The following is a 17,635-nucleotide window of genomic DNA, read 5'->3' as shown; positions in this document are numbered from 1 at the left end:
GGGTAAGTTAAAATAATACATTCAGCCATTTATCAAAAAGTAAAAGAGTACTATTTTTCTAAGCCAGTAAATTTTTTCACTTTTGAAATTTGCCTAATGGGTAGAATATTTTGTAAAAAAGAAAGGATTTTGCCCGAGTGAAGCGAGGGCGAAAGCTTTCAAAAATGTATGATTCAAGGAGCGGAAAATACTTTAATGAGATGAAATTTGATAGGTATTGTATTTTCTCCTATGACTATACGACGCCTGTCAAATATAAGTGAGTAGGTAACTAAATTCTTTCAGATAAAACTATCAATTTTTTTCATTTTTCAGGGTGAAGTATGAAAATGTACGGGGACAAACGAGCTTCACTATATAGGTGGTCAAATCTTTGCCTCTGGATGGCTATTTTCCCACTTTTTCAGTACCTTAAAAATGGCCTGAGTGCTGATAAATGTAATGATGTTAAAAATTCAATCATTTTGAATTGTTTTGACAGTTTTTTTTGTTGTTTGCAAAAGATAAGAGTAGGTAATTAGGAATAAAGATGAATGTTTCAGAAGGCATGAAGATGCGCAAAGGTCGCTCCCACTCTCGTGCATGGTTTTGTTTCTTGTGTTCTACAGTTATATAGCCTTTGAAGCTCTCTATTGGTTCATTTTTGAACTAATCCAGATGTAGTATCTTTTTCGTCGGGTAGATGATGTATTGTGGATATTATTTTCAAATTTCTGTCAGCTTCAGTGCTGTTTATTTTATGTAGAGGTCGTTGGATTCAAATTTTGGAAGCTGGCATTTTTTAAATCCATAGGTAATAAATTTTTTCTTGAATTTTCAAATCCTTTTTAAAATGTTGACTACTTAATTTCGAAGCGATTAGTACTTAAATATGTTGATTATTGGCTTCTTCGTGATTATGTTTAGTTTTTGATGAAACTTATTTACTCGTACGTATTACGTATTACATACTTATAAGCCTACTAATGTTTACGCAACTATGTCATGCCTGCTGAATTCAGAATTTGAGAGAAAATGCGATGTTTCTCTTCGGAATTCGAGCAGCATTTTTTATCAAATCATTCGTCCTAGTTTCATTCAAGCATATTTTCATGCTCGAATTTGTTCCCATATCCTTATTTATAAAATACTTTCGGAAAAGTGAAATGAAAAAAAAAAAGTCATAATTTCACTTTGTCACTGTGACCTACCTATTCCCTCTCCGTCATGTTTCGTTGGATTTTTTTTATTGTTTTCCTTCGCGAATAAGGAAAAAAGTGCAGGTACCTACCTAATGAATTTCTTGTAATTTTCTTCTTGAAAATATTTTATATTGAAGAATTTGTTGATCGAAAATGTTTTGAAAAATGCCGGTACCAAACAATGCAACAAGCCAGGCGAGATAAGTAATTTTATAGAGAAATTTTACTCAATAACTTACCCACGTACTTTAGAAAATTAAAATTGAAAAAGTTTGAAATGAGCGTGCGTAGTGCAAAATTTGTAGCGGAAGATGATGTGATTGAAACTAAAAACTATAGAGTTGATTCTCAAAATTTGCAGTCATGGGCTTTTTCTTTGATGGCTTAAGTAGATGAGTGAACATTATAAGAATAAAAGGAAATGTAATCGTGCTTAATCTCATGTTGTGAGTACCTAACCTTTCCAGTTTCCCCAAATAAATAAAAAATAAAAATTTGAAATGACGTAGCATTGCTCTCGGTTTTCATTGGTCTGGTTCTTGTGTAATTGAAAACGAAATCTAGTGAAGCGCTAGTTACCGTTACCGATTTTTTCCAGCCTTTGCAAAGGCTAATATTTTCATTTTTTTAAAAATTCGATTCTTCTTGTTATTTCGATTGAATTGAGCCAATTTTTCACAAAAACAACTTGATTAGGTAGCGACGTGTTTAGGTACTTGAAGCAATGATACTATTGTAATGAAGTCGAATGTTTTACAGCAACGTACGTGTAAATTTTTCAAGGCGTTTTTTAATTTCTTTTCGGAATTTTTTAAAACTAGCCATAAAATTGCTCAAGTTTTGTATATCACTTGTATTCAAGTGTTCGATACTTACTTCTGAATATATTTTACTCCGTTTAAATGTGGGTTTATCAAACTCTAGAAGTCAACATAGTGTAGTAATAAGTTAAAATATGGTTTATTCAATCACAATTTGCATTAGTACAATGTTTACGAAGTCAAGTACAATGATACCTACTCTCTAAATTTGAAACAGTCAATTTCACTGCTTAGCAGTCACGACATTTTGCCTTTTTAAAGCAGTAGTTTTTTTTTTACTGCAAAACAGTGAAAAATTACTGAATTGGTCAGTCAAAATGATTTTTTACTGACCAATTCAGTATTTTTTCACTGTTTTGCAGTAAAAAAAAACTACTGCTTTAAAAAGGCAAAATGTCGTGACTGCTAAGCAGTGAAATTGACTGTTTCAAATTTAGAGAGTATGAAAATCCTCAACTGCATTACCTACATAATATGTATTTAAAAAAAAAAATTACTCAGAAAAAAATCAGTTAAAAATTCATAAAGGTGGTTAATCCAATTTTTAAACAACTGCCAACTAGTTAAATTTACTCGTACAAATTAAATTCAAAAAAAAAAAAAAAAGGAAAAAATAAACAAAGTAATAATTTTGATAATAATTTTGTTGAGAAGTAAAGTGAATAAGTGAATGATAAACTAGAAATTCTGGGATGAATTCCATGAATTTTAGTGTTGCAAGTAATTTTTGATTATCATTCCTCCACTGAAGGTGCGAAAGTTATACTTAATACAGCTAAATTAGCATTGCTCGATTTTTTTTCCTATTCAAAAAAGAATATTTTTTTAAGAGTTTTAAAGTTTGGTGCATACTTTGATAATTTCAAATGAAAATTGGCTTCAATTCCTCATTTAGCACTCACTTTTTTTTTGTGATCGTTTAATTTTCAAGTTTTTGTACTCAGTGATTTGTATTTTCTGTTTTGTTTACGTTATTAATCGTTCTTCTTTATTGAATTCTTTATCTACTGTAAACTACATACCTACATATTGCGGAATTACAAAATGTCCGCTTTTACATGTATAAATTAATATACGTCACCCAGGTTAATATTACTCGCTTTCAATCATGATTTTGGTTATGACTAGATGAAATCAATTTATCTTTAAACAATTTAAAAATTACTTAATCGCATTCAATCAATGCTTATGTGACAAATCAAATTACATAATCCTAGAATGTCGTTAAATTTATTTTCATATGGAATGCTTACATGAGAAGAGGACACCAAATTTCTTAAAATTATGATCAAGTTGATCTCAAGTGGGAAAACGATGAATTTTAATAGAAATTTTCCTAAAAAGAATCATTTTTTGTGTACAAAAATTGACCAAAATCTGCTTATGATAAGTATAAAAAATTAGTAAGCTAAATATTTAATTTTGAGTTGAAAATATTTGAAAATTCGCTTTATTTTATTTAAAAATAATTTAACTTAATTAGGTAGTACTTATGGATAATTTTCACGTAATTTTATTTCTTCATCTGGTTATTTTCTTTCCACTTATATCTGGATCCTTCATGTAATTAGGTAGGTACAGGGTGATTCGGATAAGACCTGAAAAATTAAAACCACGTATTCTACTCATAAATACGAGTAAAAAATGTTATATACACCATGGACCAAAACCTCTTCATTTCGGAGTTATTGACCTTTAAAGGGGGCCAGCTATTTTCTTAAAATTAGCCATTTTGGCGTCTTTATTGAAAATTTTTGGGGGGTAGGGGGTGGAACGAGTGAAGTGAGATCTCAAAAATGTAGAGTATCATTCTTTTCTGTTTTGGTCCATAAATTGATGTTTTGAAGTCAGAAATGTGTTTTCTTAGATGAAAAACAATCAAAACTCGAGGTTAAATTAAATTATTTCGAATTTTATTAATTAATGGGGTAGTACTTCTCATTTGACATTCATTAAACTTAAATTTCTCTTTTTTGGTCCATTGGATGCTGAATAATCAAATTTTTCAATATTGACAAACTCTCTAATTTTTTATAAACTAATGTTTTTGAAGGTTTCCTATACTCAATTTTCAATTTTCAATACCTACTTTTATGACAAAAAAAAAAAAAATGGTATTCCTCAATAAAACATGATTTATCTCAACCAATATGCTCACTTTGGCAACATCGCAAAATTTGTCACGGTAAATTACGATTTTGTTTCCTAAAAACAATAGAAATTGCTGGTTGGTGAATGATTGCACTTCAAATCCAAGTAGGAAATTGTAACTAAGGAACACTTTTTGATAACACTCTGATTTGAGCTGTGTAATAATGCAAACAATGCGTAACACATAAGCGAAATGTAAATGCGGTGTTGCCATATTTTACACAACTTTACGTAATTGCAAATATCTCATTAAGGGTGGGTTTTTCAAAATTTTTGCAAAGGAAATTTTTTCTTAATTCAACGAGTAGAATATGTGGTTTTAATTTTTCAGGTCTTATCCAAATCACCTGTATAAGTTGTTTTCGTTTCTTGCTTCTCATCAACTGAAATTCTTCAATAGTAAAGTCAGTTGAAATAATCGAAAAATTAAATACGTATTGTACCTATATAAAATACCATTATACTTCTAGGTAAAATTAATTAAAATACACGGAAGAATTTTACTTGATTAGGTAAACATCTCTTTTGTTTGCACATTTCATTACTTGACATGCATTCTTTTTTGCAATAATAATGATTTGAGATATTTTTGTAACGTTTTATCAGGATTGTTATTTTTGTAGATGTCTTTCTTGTGATTTCGGAGTAAAAATTGAATTAAATGTCCTTGTGCGAGGCTAAAATATAAAATTAGAAATTAATTCGTTTATCATTTTTGTGAAAAATTTTCATTGATTTTTACATAATTAATTTTTTTAGAAAAGAAAAATAATGATCACATTTAATGCCTCTTCAAACGATTATTTTGCAATAGATAGGAACTATATAGTTTCTTAATATTGTAAAAAAAAAAAAAAAAAAAAAAAAAAATGAACTAGGTACGTAAGTATGTATTTAGCTAGATGAAAACTGATGTTGTTTTTTTTTTACCAATTACAATATTTTTTTCATTAGTTTAAATTTAATGAATATGTTTTGGACAAATTGATTGTTATATTTAAGGTTTCTTTTTGGTATAAAAAAGTACCAAAGCCTTTTCCGGATTTGTTTGATCACCTTCTCAAAATTTTAACTACACAAGATTTAAATTAAAGTATATAACTGCGACAGCTTTTCATTTTAAAAAAAACAACAATAACAACAAAAACAAAAAACGTACAAAATCTAAAAATTATCTAAAGTTTTAGTCAACTTTGCTGTGTATTTTTCAGTAGGTTAGATGAAGAGACCGAGCTTCGACGCTATTTCCAAAACCACCAATAGTAACATATATTTCACACGAACCTCTCTAGAACCGAATTCGTAACCAATTACAAACAAATTCGGATCTACAGGGTAAATGTGAAAACATTTCTGCGCCATTTCTTGTGATCGTCGCCATCAAATCGTCTAAAAAAAATTAAAATGAAAAAAATCAATATTCACATCATCTATACAAAAAATCTAAAAACATTTCATTCGCGAATCACCGCTGCAAATACAAAGTAATACGATTTAATGCGCATAATAATCGCAGCCAATAAGACCAAGACGTGTATAAACATGCTCCATTAAGCAACGTGCTTTTAACCAAGTTGAAAAAAATCAACGAAAAAGATTCGATAACGTTAGCTTTTAATTGTCTAATCATTATTTGGATAATTGTCTCGTAATTAAACAAGTTGTGCAATTTCTTACCTGAAATAAAATATTCATTTCCGTATCAATAATTTTACTACATGTCGCACTTATCACAGAGCTCAAAATATTCCACGAATAATCTCAAAGTAGTAGCCCCGATTTCACTCCGTATTATCTCCAACACCACCATCACGAACCGTAAAAATACGACGACAAAAAAATAAATATAAATTCCAAACGTAACAAGTTTCCATCTCAATAATAAATATTTATAACGTTTTGTTGTTGCAGAAAAACGCGAAAAAATACATCGACGACGAAAGTTTGAAGGTTCGCAAAACACGCCTTTTCTGGTTAAAAGTTGCCGAGCCATAAAAAAGTTCTAGTTACATCTGCTGGTATCAGTGGACCTCGCTCTTGGAAATAGGTGACGTTCGCGACCGAATCATTTCAAGGTAGGAAAACGTGCAGTATATTTTTTTTAAATACCAAAATGTAAAAAGCACCTCTTTTTTCCTCTCCATATATGTATACTACGATATAGCTTGTAATTAGAACGTACTTCTCGTACTCCGTTCGTAGGATATTTTTTTTTGCATAGAATTTATGCGCCAGGAGTGCACAAAATTTGGTACCTACTCGTACATCGACTACCCTCCTCCGGTGCTAGCGACGCGCGATCTGTCTTATGCTGCTGCGGTGGTCGTGAGAGAAACTCTGGCAAGCGCTAATTACGTGATTTTTCCTCGCTTCGTATTGATCCTGGTGTGCTGAACACCCATAAGACGAGCGGTATACCCGAAAGTTGCAAACTTCCAGGCTGGAGTTGGAGTATCATCGTACGTGTGAAAACGCGTAAAAAATTCATTTAAAAAACCACCCCCAGTGTGTTGCTTTTGGTCTCTATAGCTCTACGTAACCGTTAGGCTCGTTTATATCGCCTTTTATGAAATTTTATACGTTTAGAGCACCTGTTCGTATAGGTATTTTTCCTTTCACCCTTTGGTCTCCATTCCGATACGGGATGCTGTGGAAACATCTTAACGATGAGTGTTTCAGTGTTTCGTTTCCTGCCTACACCTATACGTATATGTTGCGCTCAGAAGATCGCTCGCCATGTTTTGTTTTTATCGTTCGAAGCATTTAGACTCTGCGGCTGCGGATAAAACACACGTTTTGGACGATTCCTCGTCTTCCCTCCTTGGCAGATCGCAAAAACGTACAACTAACGTAATTTGCCAACGTGAAAGTAACCCTATATTAGAGAGTTTTTTTTTCTCTCGCTCACGAAACTTGAGTGGTGAAGCGGAGATGATGGTCTCGTGTTTTGACTCGTCGTCGTCTCTGTCTGTGTCTGTGCTGTCTGATGCCGCCGCCGGCGTCATGTAAAAGTAACGCCGAAAGGGTGAATTTTATTTTTCACACGTTCCCTTAATTGACTTTTGTCTCAGCCGACGAATTATTATCGAGGATTAATTTTAATTGGATTCTTATACCGGCGTTACATGGGCTGAAATTCGCCAAAATTTGAAAGAAAATATGAGATTGTAAGTTCGGAAAGGATTTTATTTTTGTTGCCTATTATTGTAAGTTATTTTTACTCAACTTTTATACGAGAATATAAAAAATAAAGTAGGTTATTTTTGAAATTTTCTAAAATTTTAATACAAAATAAAGTCCCTTGGGCCCTCAGAAGAGATTGTGAACCAATTTTCGAGATTACTTCGTTTATAGAAGAGTAAAAAAAATCTTCGCTGTATTTTCTTTCAAATTTTCAAAAGTGGATTCAACTTTTGTACTGATTTAGAAAAATTAAACTTCTACCTTGAAAGTTCAATTTTGAGCTTTTCAAATCTTATAGTTACTAATTTCAAATTCCCAATTTATTCTCTCCATTGCTTCTCAAACAGGTGTTATCCAGTTTTCAGCCATAAGTTTCCAAAGGATTCGTCCAAGTAGGTATGGGAAATTTGCAAGCCCTGGTCCCATTCTTCAGAGGTATGTAGAATGAAAACTGTGGGTTTTCAGCAATTCATCGTAAAGAACTCGAAAAAAATTAAACAGAATCTAGGAACTTGACTTCATTTTGATTCAAGTTGATGCGGAGTAGATCTCGTTGAGAACCTTGCTGTATTTACGGCAAACTGGTTATGCAAATTTATTAACATATATTTTTAACACGAATTGCGTAAAATCAGGAAATGTCATTCGAAGAGGTGCATATATTCGTGTTGGTGGATATTTTACCAATGTTGATAAAGTGAGGTGACCCCCCCCTCACCTGAGTTTCTTATAATTCCCCCTCACCCTAGAAGATTTCTTGACCAGTTGTTTGTCACAAAATATTATTAGTTAATACCTGATACGAGTATTAATAATTCATTTAAGGTATGTTTTGGTAGTGTTTGAAAAACCATGTGAGCTGGAAGGACTAGAGGATCATCATCTCTTGATGCTGTTCCATTGATATTTACGTACTCGCATCCATTTGAACTAGTTTTTAAGTAACGATGGCCATTACCTGCATGAAATTCATTGCTTTTGAGGCAGTTGATGCTTTTTTGTAATTTTTGGTAACTTACTGTCAAGATGATTTATATGCCAATTTACGTTTTTTCCAAGTTTTATATAATTTTTTCTGAATTTTATTCAATTTTGATAATATGTGAACGTTTTTTCGGGCAATTTTTTCAATTTTTTTTTCAATTTTTTACATATTTTGCAAGTTTTTTTCAACTTTTAGATATTTAACATTTTTTAAAGTCATTTCGACGAATTCTTCAGCAACTTTTTCTCGAGTTCTCTGAAAATTTATTAATTTTTGGTGATTTTTATTCTAATTCTGTAACTTGTTAGATAGTTTATTATGAAATGTAATTTCATTTTGGTTAAATTTGATATTTCAGCATAGATTTTTGCGTTCAGGAAATACATACTGATAATCTTTGGTAAATTAACAGTAAATTTTGGTAATAAATCGAAATATTTACGCAATTTTGGATAAATTTTCGGTGGACTTCGGTATATTGTTGGTAAACTTTGGTAAGTTATTATTACCAGTTCTTTTTGGTAAATTATGTATCAGTATTTTTTGGTACATTACCAGTAATTTTTGGCAGTAATTTTAATTACCAATAATTTTTGGTTGATAAATTACGAGTAATTTTTGCTAAATTACCACTAATTTTTAGTGAATCACCAGTAATTTTTGGTAAATTACCTGTAATTTTTGGTAAATTACCTGTAATTTTTGGTAAATTACCTGTAATTTTTGGTAAATTACCTGTTATTTTCAGTGAATTACCTGTAATTTTTGGTAAATTACCTGTAATTTTTGGTAAATTACCTGTTATTTTCAGTGAATTACCTACTAGTAATTTTTAGTAAATTACCAGCAATTTTTGGTAGTTACATTAGTGATAGTTCTAGTAAAATAGCTACTTACTAGTGAAACATTTGAGATATTATAAAGCTTTGCAAAAGAGTTCAACTGTTATTAAATTGCTTCATGCTTGTAATGTTTGGTTTACCTACTTTCTGGTGATATTTTGGTAAATCACCAGTAATGTCTGGTAATTTACCAGTAATTTTTAGTAAATTACTAGTAATATTATTGGTAATGTTATGTTTGATAAATTTCCTGTTTTCTTTGGTGAATTTCCGGTTCTATTTTGTAAATTACAGGTAATTTTAGGTAAAGTACAAGGTAAGAAATTTTTGATAGATTTTTCATGCATTCACTGGTAGCACTTTATGTGATTTCATCAGCATGGTAGTTTTACAAAATCTCGAAAATAACTTACTGTCACATTTTGTTCGGCTTTCGAAAACTTTGAAAAAATTATGTAGAGTTCCTATCGGTATGACTTCCATAATCAAGTTTTAAGCATAAGCAAAAAACATGATGCATGATTTAAAACTTTCTTAAAGAGGAGATACTTTATCACATTTTTAAAAAAAATAGTTTTCAACAATTCTTTTGTACCTATCATAGATATTTTTCAAAGTAGGTAGGTATAAATATTTTGCTCAAATGCGATGTCTCATTCAATTTTCACTTTTTCCCCATTTCTCTCGAATAACTATGCGGTCTGTTCTCTCATTATTAGAGGCATACTAATGTTACAATTTTGGGTGTTTTTTTTTTTTTATTAATTTCAGATTGTTTTTCAACTTTTTTTGAACATTATCAAGGTTGCCAAGTAAAATATAGGTACAAGTATCTACCTAACTCTTCTTTTGTTTTTTCTCCTTAGTTTTTTTGAATGGTTTGCAATTTGATCAAGAATTCTCTAAAACAAAAAAATCTTCTAAATTTTATTTTTGCTAATGCTCATGACATTTTCTTGAAAATTGTAAACTGCCCATTAGTTTGTTTGTTTGTTTGTTTTTTTTTCACACAACTACTAATTTGGAGTAAAATAGGTGCTTGTACGTATTAAAATCTTGTTTATTTCTGATTTCAAAAAAATTGTTATGTTCTTTCATCCCCCCAACCCTGAAAATGAGGCAAGTTCTCAGAAAAGTAAAGTTGGCGATGTTTCAGGTCTTTTACATAAACCGATTATTTTTGAACACATCATATTCGTTCATTTCTTATTCTCACCAAAACGGATAGGATTTTGAAAAATGTTTGTTCCTGCTAAAATTCAGTGTCAGTTCATTTTCTACTCATTTGATGATTGGATTATTTATTTCGAACAGTTTATTTTTATTCACTGAATAAGTAGGTCTGGGTACTGAAATATCAATGAAAAAATTAATGTGTTTGAAATATTGATCAGTTTAACATATTATTCTGGCGATAAAAATGCTGCAGTAAATATTCTTTATTTTATCCTCTTACAGAAAAAAAAAAAATGCAATGATCGGATCTCTAGTTTTGAATTTTTAAAACTTCTTTTAAACGTGTACATACAACAATTTTTTTTCTTATTTTATTTTAGAAGCCATGCACATCATGCCAACTTTTATAAGTCATCAGCCTTTCTTCCCTCCTTCCCTTCTACGAGTATCTCGACTCTACAAGATACTAAAGTTGAACATAAAAAAAAGTTGCAAAGGCGAATTAAGGGTAAAAAGCTCGTGGTTTTGTCAATCTTTGAAACCGCTAGATTTGTATAAAGGGTAAAAATAAATCCTTATCCAATACTCAATACCTTTTTTTTATCTTGAAAAAAGGATTATCACCCCCTTTTTTCAACCATTACGGTGGTTACAGTTTTTTTTATTTAAAGTCTAGAAACCAAAATTTATATAGAAAGCGGAAAGGATTATTAGTCGATATTTTCTGTTGTTTTTTTTCTTTTCTTTTTTCGATGTGGTTGGGTTGGAGGGAAGAGGGGGATTGTCACCCTTACAATTGAGTCACTTTTATGGTGAACAGAATCAAAGACATTCCTTTTTTTCTAGATTCAATTGTTCTGTTACTTGTTATTGATTTTTTGGAAAAGGATGCAGTCGTGATTTTTTTTTACGATTTGGAATTCGATTTGAATGGATTGTTTGGTATGAAAGTTTTCAATTTTTTAATTACGAGAAATCGACTTTGAAGAAAAACGATGGAGAGAGTTATTGTTTTTTTGTTTTTTAATTTTGAGAAGATATTTTTAAATTTTCAGTGTATCTTGGTTATTAAAAAAATCATGATCATCAATTCTTTGAGAAATTTACAATACATGGTCAAATTTTGGTATTTGGTCCTCGGGTTCTTTTCTCTGTAGGTATTTTTAATAAAACTGTGCTAAAAAAATTTCAAAACTCCCAAGTTTCTACGTATTATACTTTATTGTTTTATATTAAAAATATATTACTTACGTACAATATGACACAACACGAATTTTCAATTTTCTATCAAAATCACCACATGTTTTCGTGTCAATGTCACTTGAAAATATTCTATAAAAAAAAGAAAAAAAGAAAAAGAACCAAGTTAAGAAGAAACGCTAAAAAAAAGTCGAATAATTTAATTTAACCCAAGGTTGGAAAAAATTCCGTTCGCGTTTATCTTATTTTTTTCCCTCAAATTAAAAAGAAGAGTTCAACATCGTCGAGACAATAGCTCGGTAAATTTTTGGCTTCTATTCATGAACTTGTCGGGTAATTTTAAACATTAAATTTTTAATTTTTAAATTCAACTTACCACCGAGCAGCATAACTACGGGAATGAAAAGCACAGAATCCAATTGGAAAACTCGTAAAAAAAAAAGTCGACGAAGAAGCTACGTACGGTTGTAATATAAAGAAAAGCTATAGACTATACACAACGAAGAGGAGAGTAATAAAAGAGAAAAAAAAGAGAGAAAAGACCAAAAGTAAATTCATCTCGCTTTGTTGAAATATTTTAAAAGTTGGCCGTTATTTCATATCGTTTTAAAAAGTCCGCTCGCAGCAAATTACATTAAATAAAATCGCTTAATTTACGAGCCTTTATTTTCAAGTGCCGTCAATTTTCAAAGTGTTACGTCATGTTTCGGTGCGGAGCTCATAGCCAAAGGAAGTTGAACGCGAACGACGAGTTTTCTCGCGTAATTTTTCTCCATAAAAAAGAGAAGAGAGAGAAAAAACGTAAAGAAAGCAAAAAAAAAATAAAGAAAGGATTTGTCGTTGCATAATTCAAAGGTATTAAAAAAATTCAACTTTACAGTGGCGAACGATGAGAGCGAAACGCAGGAGGTTTTATAATGTAAAAATTTTCTCTAAACGTTGGCAAAACGTTAAATAATTAAGACGAGCGAGGAGAAGCTGCCTATGGAAACACGTTAACGAGAATTTATTCGTGTTAAAAAGGAGAGAAAAAAATGCGAGTCTTTTTTTTCAAAAAAGAAAAAGAGTAAAAAAAACGCGAACGCGGATTATTTAATTAAAACAAAAACATCTCTCGGATTTAAATACACGTATGTGCGGTGTAGCTAGGCTGGCATTTGGCGGGAAAATTTCTCTTCTCGTATTTTGTATCACTATCATATGTAATTTCAGCCAGGGACACGGGCAGCAGCAACCGCCGCGCCGCGCCGATTCGGTGAATTGTAAGAATCGGTTCGGAGAAAAGGAATCGCACTTGCTTTGGAAACAGCGGTCGGTTGATGATGACTGGGATTTAGGAAAGTAGTGGGGTAGCTGCTGTATCGATCGTTTTTCTGCAGCCCTTATTACGACCCTTAGCCGCGAATGTAAAGCTCCGTCATCCCTGAAAGCTTTGCAAAGCATGCAACGATTATCTTTTGAACTCCATATACTCGTACGCGAGATAGAGACAGACGCAAACGTATCGGGCCAGCCAAATTGAATACCTGCAAGGATTCACCCTCGTTCTCCCTTCCCCCTCCCTCATTCACCTTCTCTCTCCCCAGGTCTTTCACTAATTCACACCGCACCATTGACGCGAATTAGTGGCGTGAATTTTCACTCATTAGCGAAAATTTTCGCTTTGTAAATGATACCTACATATCTGTAGCGGAATAAATTGCGCGATCTTTTTCCTATAGGTGTCCATGCTATTATGTACCCTATCTGAACGAAAAGACTAGTGTAGGTACTTGTAGTACGTAGTTTTTCAAAGGTTATTCGACGTTGATATTTAAAATTGATGCCCGAGATCTAGACTTGAAAATGTCGCGACGTAACAGCTTCGATTTTACCCGTAAGCATTTTACGACTGTCAATATTTGCGCGCGTAAAAAGCTGGCCGTTATTGCAGACAGAGGTTTAACCAACCTAAAAGGGCTATTGACATTTCGATTTTTTTTCTCTATTTATACGTGTGTATAACTTTGAAGGAAGAAAAAAAATCAAATTCAAAAGTTTTGTGACATTTTAACTATTTTGACGAAAGTTGGATCACTTTTTTTTGCAATATGTACAGCGTGTGTTACTTGTTTTGCAAGTGTCTAATTATTCAAGTGTGAGATTAAATTTTCCTGGATTTTGTAGTTTTGTTTTTCAATTATTAAAATCAATATGAATGAAATGTCGAATTGTTGTGCTGAAAAAAATTGATAGAAGATCTGAAAATAAACTACCAAACAAAATTTTCAGGGTTGAATTTCAGAATTTTTCAAAATTCCAATTTGGCCAATTTTTCTTGAAAAATATTGACCAAGTTGTAGTGGAAAGCTAAAATTTGGTTAATATCCTATTTTCCACCTGTGAAATCGATTGGTGGTAGTTTTGATATATTCTGGAGCTTCCACCTGATTTTTCCGTTTTGAAGTTTTGAGAAAATTGCCATGAAAATGTCCAAAATGGAATTTAGAATCTACATATAAACCTGAAATTATAGTCTTTGTGATCATGTACAATTATTTCAATCAATGAACAAGGAAACAATTTTAAAAATTTGTTTGTGCCAGTTCAAATCCAGAATTTTTCTCTGGTTATAGGAAAAGATTACTCTAGAAAAAAAAAAAAAAAAAAAGGTAAAAAGTTCATTGTTCAATACAAATTACCAAGTAAATCGGAATTTTTTGGAGGCTAAATATTTCATTTTGGTACTTTTTATGAAAATGTTTCCAAAAGTGGAAAATCTTAGAATCTGTTGGAGGCTCCAGAATGTCTCGAAATCATCACCAATCGATTTTGGATGTCAAAAATAGGGTATGTACACCAAATCTCAACTTTTTATGTTGACTTGGCTATAAACGAGGATTTTTTTCCCCCTCAAAATGAATACTACCTATTGAAGAAAATTGTCAATTTGAATCTGTGGAACCTGATTTGAACATTTGTACGAGTATTCGAATTGATTCAAATAATGGAAAACAAGGTGAATCTGAGTCAATTTCCATTGAATTTCATTTTGGCCCTTTTTATGGCAATTTTTGAAAAACTCCTGGAAACCCCAAAAACTGGCTGAAGACTCCAGAACGACTTGAAATTACCACCAATCCATTTGAAAGGTTGAAAATAGGTTAAAAATGAAATTTTAGCTGATTACCTTAATTTGATCAATTAGCATTTTCTTCAATGGAAATGACTCAAGCTTGAATTTTTAAAAATTCTCCAAAATCAAAGTAATTAATTCAGTTTTTGAAATTTGTCTTGGTGCGATGTACAAGTATTTTTAGATGCCCATAGGGCTAAGTACATTTTTTTTTGTCCAAAGATTGTTTGCCTGGATTTGAGCACCTTAAAATGAGATGAAGACCAAAGGTTTAGTTTCTTTGATACATTCCTTGCCTCATTCTGGAAAAACTTGAAAATGAAGGGCCCAGTTCCAAGTCGGTCTAAGTCCATTTTTATCATTTTTGAGTTAGCAGCACCATCTGGTGGTACAGGTCGGTTAACACCTTTACCACCTTGTCCCAAACACCTGGCGTTACTTTTTTCGCTCAGGAGTGCTGTTTTGCCGGCTCGAAAAAAAAACGATTATTTTTTTCATTTTTTTCCTTCAGAATAGACGAAATTTGAAGGTGCTTTGAATGAAATTTTTTCAGAAATGTATTAAATTAATGATTCGTGAATTTTTTTTTTGAAAAAAACGCATTTTTCAGCTCTTTTTCGAGATTTTTAACGTCATGATAATTCCAAAGTGGCCTAAGTCCACTTTTTCTGACTCTTTGACGTGCTCTGGAGCTGAAAATACGCAAAATTAAAAAAATACCAATACGGTACTTTAAAGCAGAAAGATCAAGCTTCACAACCATATAATCACATCATTTATTATTGAAGCGGAAGGGCGAGAAAAACAGTTATTTGCGTTTTTCTCGAAATGGAAAAAATGGACTTAGGCCGACTTGGAACTGAGCCCTTCAAATGATGAATCTGCCTTGTCAAAATCTCTTTGGAAGCTCCCATTTCACGAAAAATGATGAAATTTGGTTTTGAAACGTCGATTTTGTGTAGAACAAAATATTTTCTGTCAAATTTTGGGACAAGCGGTCATTTTAACCATTTTTAAATAATTTAATTTGTAATCAGAATCAGAAATTCTGGGTGGACATTTCTGGCTGAAATTCACAGAATCCCTAATTTATTTTCACGTCTGTGAGAATGACTCATTAAATTATTATCGATTAAAATCGAATTCCCATCTAAGGCTCCAAATAGACTAGAAATTTTGAAATTTTTGAGGTGAGTAAAAAGAAACAAAAGCCAATTTATAGTAATTTTTTCACATTACCATAAAAAGCTCGGAAAAGAATTTCAACCTGTTGTAATTCTGAACCTAAAAAAGTTGTTTGTCTGCGAAATTTTTTTCACCAAAGTACATTTTCATCTTAAATTGTACTACGTAACTATTTTTCAGTATTTTTTTTTTTTGAATCTTAATCAACAGGGGGAACAATGGATAGACGTCCTTGAATGTTGAAAACTATTTAATTCAATTTTAAAAAAGTGAATTTGGGGAATTCAGCCAAAAAACGGGAATGTTTGAAGGATATTTCCGACACTCTTAGGTCGAATCTAGCCTTGGTTGTTTCAAAATAAGAGTAAAAAATTGAATAGCTAACATTGGGCACGTTTTAAACCAAAGTCATTTTTAAGGCTCTTTTTATTCAAACAGCCAAATCATAATAAATTTTTATATATCTACTAGTAGTTTGTTTGCAGTTTTTCACTATTAAAAATTCCATTTTGAAAAACCAATGGTATATGTGACCCGCTCTGACAAAACCGACCGTTTCGACAAAAAAAAGTGTCCAAAATAATGATGTTTAAAATGAGTTTTAAGGGTTGAAAGATCAGATTTTTGAGAAAAAAACATTTTTTGAAATATTGTCGAAATGGTCGGTTTTGTCAGAGCGGGTCACATATGTAGATTTGTGCTCAGGCTGTCAAAAATATATTACCCTCATTTTCAAAAATCCAATTTTCAAAAATCTTGAACCTATTTTTTAAAGAAAATAATAATAATAAGACATACCTTTTAATAATACCAACAAGTGAATTATTTTCAAGAATATAACATTTTTATTTTTTTTCATCTGATTACACTGCCTTTTTAGGGCAACGGATGCAAAGTCGTGCCTTTTGTTAAAATTTTCAAAACCTCATTTTATGCCAAAAAATAGCAAAAAGTCTTGCTCTTTGTCAAAATGCCCTCAAAATCTAGTTTCATGCCAAAAAGTTACTAAAAATTTTCACTTTTTATTTTTTTTCTAAAAATTGCTGTAGAGGTCTCACTTTTTTGCCAGAAATCGTGAAAAATTCATACTTTTTGCCAGAAAGACTCGATTTTTTGCTGAAAATTGCAAAAAGAAATTTTTTTTGGGAGGGGTGAACTAATAGGCGATTGTCAATTATAGTCCTGTCTTGGCTATAAAATTGTTGAAGTCTTGCTTTTTGCCAACAGTTCTCGTTTATTGCCAAAAAATTTTTTAAAAAGGCTTGTTTTTTATTTCGATTCAAAAAATTATCATTTTTCAAAATCAAATATCACATTTTACTAAAAATAGCGAAAACTCATAACCTTTTGTCAAAATTGTCAAAAAGTCTCATTTTTCGCCCAAAATTTTTAAAGTTTTCCACTTTTTTGTAAAAAAATTCCAAAAATACTCATTTTTTTGCCAGCTTAATAATTGTTGAAAAGTCCTGCTTTGTGGTAAAATTGTCGATGATTCAATCGAGTTTCATTTTTAGATTTTAATTGGAATGTTTTGTTTCATAATTTTCTTTTCGTGAGGTGAAAATTGAAAATGATCTGTTATTGTTGTTTTTATTAGTCATTTTTACTTTTTTGGTTACCCTTCGGTTACTTTTTGAGCTTTTTTAGTTAGCTACTAACGTTACTTTTTTATTCAAAAAATTGAGTAGGAGCCCAGTGATTATTTCGAAAACCAGCTCTAAGCTGCATCATGAGCCAAAATTTTCAATTTCAATTTGTTAGTTTAAAAATAATTGTAGTGAAGTTGTATACCTAAA

At 31.3% G+C, this 17,635-nt stretch overlaps 1 long non-coding RNA gene across 1 annotated transcript; it reads right to left on the bottom strand.

Moving 5' to 3' along the window:
- Positions 1-2,125: 2,125 nt before the first annotated feature.
- On the bottom strand, positions 2,126-8,411 carry LOC135843546 (uncharacterized). The gene is made up of 2 exons (XR_010558339.1): positions 5,831-8,411; positions 2,126-5,542 (listed from the first exon to the last, which is right to left on the bottom strand). It is a non-coding gene; the product is annotated as an uncharacterized LOC135843546 (long non-coding RNA).
- Positions 8,412-17,635: the final 9,224 nt, after the last annotated feature.

This window comes from Planococcus citri, chromosome 4, assembly GCF_950023065.1.
Source record: "Planococcus citri chromosome 4, ihPlaCitr1.1, whole genome shotgun sequence".
NCBI lineage: Eukaryota > Metazoa > Arthropoda > Insecta > Hemiptera > Pseudococcidae > Planococcus > Planococcus citri.
This window is presented reverse-complemented; position numbering and strand designations above follow the sequence as displayed.